Genomic DNA, 1,955 nt, shown 5'->3' with positions numbered 1-1,955 from the left:
TAAACATTGTACAGGGAAAAGGCAATACTGAGCTGTTAGACGGGCAATGGCAAAACTCAAACCTGATCCTATTATTCTTAATAATAATAGAATAATTAGGCCATTATTCTTATGTGTGCGGTTAAGAATTGGACTTTGCATGGGTGAGCTATTATACTGGAAGCTTTCATCTTGCTGAAAGCAGGCCAGGTTGGAAAGTTGTCAAGCAACTTTTTCACATGAAAAAAATGACACCGTCCTCACAGTGCAGCAGCTCACATACTGTATTAAAAAGACATAGATTCAGTCTTGCTCTAGCAAGAAAAAATAGAATTGCTACCAAACAGAAAATTCATATACAGATCTTCCAAGTGCTTCCTCAGAAAGTAATGTGTAGCTCAAAGCTCTTTAGGTAACTGTCTGATCATTTCATGTACAATTTACCAGAAAAATTAATTTGAGATTTTAAGTGTTCTTTCTTCTGAATGTTGCAACAATATGCATTCACTAGTGCAAACACAAGGAATGCTTTTAGAAACTCTAAAAAAAAGGGTGGCTGAATAGTTGAAGTCCTTTAATCATCAGTTACAGTACACTGACCATTGATGAGGCATGCAAGTACAGGACTGCCACATCAGCCCTTGAACGGTTTTATTTTACACCCATAAATATCAATTAAGGCAAAATTGAAAATAACGTGAAATGCGATTGAACGTCACTTTAGAGCTCTATGGTTTTAACACTGCTCCAGAGCTGAGCTCCAGATTAATTGTCACCTTTCTATGAAATCACATGCTGATCACCTGCCTGTTTTTTTCAGAATATACAGTATAAGCGGATGTTTCCATGTAGCAGTGACCCTATGCAGGACCTGCAGCCACCAACATCACCGACGGTTTTACAGATACAGACACCCTTCTCCCTGCACACCAGTTTGCTGGAGTCCCCAGAATCACCAGTGCACCCATGATCGCAGTTCTTCCGACTCTAGCAATTACAAGAAGGTATCACCTTATACTAAAAAAAAAAGTAACACAAGGGGAAAAATGAATCCACAAGAGACGCAACAAAAACAAATTGAAACAGCATGGTGCCCTGTAACCAGAGGAAATCTCCCAGAGCTCTCCTTACATGCCACGCAGTGCTGTCTCTCACCAGTAGCACTCTCCTGAATCAGCTCAGACCAATCATCCCGGCATGCTTCCTGCTGCCAAACCGAGCAAGCGTCCAAGCAATACATTCTAACTGACCGCACTCCCCCACCACAGACACAGGGGAGGGCAAGAAAAGAGCACCTGAGCCTTTGGCCTCTACACCTTCTTTCAGGTCATATTATATGTTTTTTTATTACCATCAAATATTCTCCATAACTAAAATACCAACAGCAAATTTACAGTATATGCAAAAAGATATATGCAAACAAATTATCCGTTTTCCCCACCCCCTTCAAAAAAGCATGGTTTCTATATGTACTGTATAATAATACATAACCATTTCATCTGAAAAATGTCGATACAGTATATGCATATATGATTTAATGTTTATATTTCTTGCAGTAGAAGTATCCTTCATACTTCAATATCAATAGATACTGAGGCCAGAGATCTGTGTTGACCAGCTGTGAAGATGTGAAAAATTGCAGTCTCACTACAGGCAGTGCAAATTGTTTAATTCCGTTGGCAGGGCATTTCTGAGATGCCGGATAGAAGGTACCTAGCAAAGTATTCCTTAGTGGTTGTACATGATTTATTATATGATAGATACAAATAACTACACAAGTTTAAAATGTCTAGTTCTTACAGTGTTAATTTTCAATTTGTGTAAGCCAAGACAAATGATAAAGAAAAGGTAAATGCATTACATTTACGTCATACAGAACAGTACTTTTTAGAAACAAAGCTGTATTTTGTATTGGTTGTAGTTTCAAAAAGCATGTTACTGTATAGGATTTAAAGAAACAAAATTAAAAAATGCAC

The sequence above is a fragment of the Lepisosteus platostomus genome, chromosome 11 (genome assembly GCF_059453375.1).
Source record: "Lepisosteus platostomus isolate fLepPlt1 chromosome 11, fLepPlt1.hap1, whole genome shotgun sequence".
NCBI classification, from domain to species: domain Eukaryota; kingdom Metazoa; phylum Chordata; class Actinopteri; order Semionotiformes; family Lepisosteidae; genus Lepisosteus; species Lepisosteus platostomus.
This window is presented reverse-complemented; position numbering follows the sequence as displayed.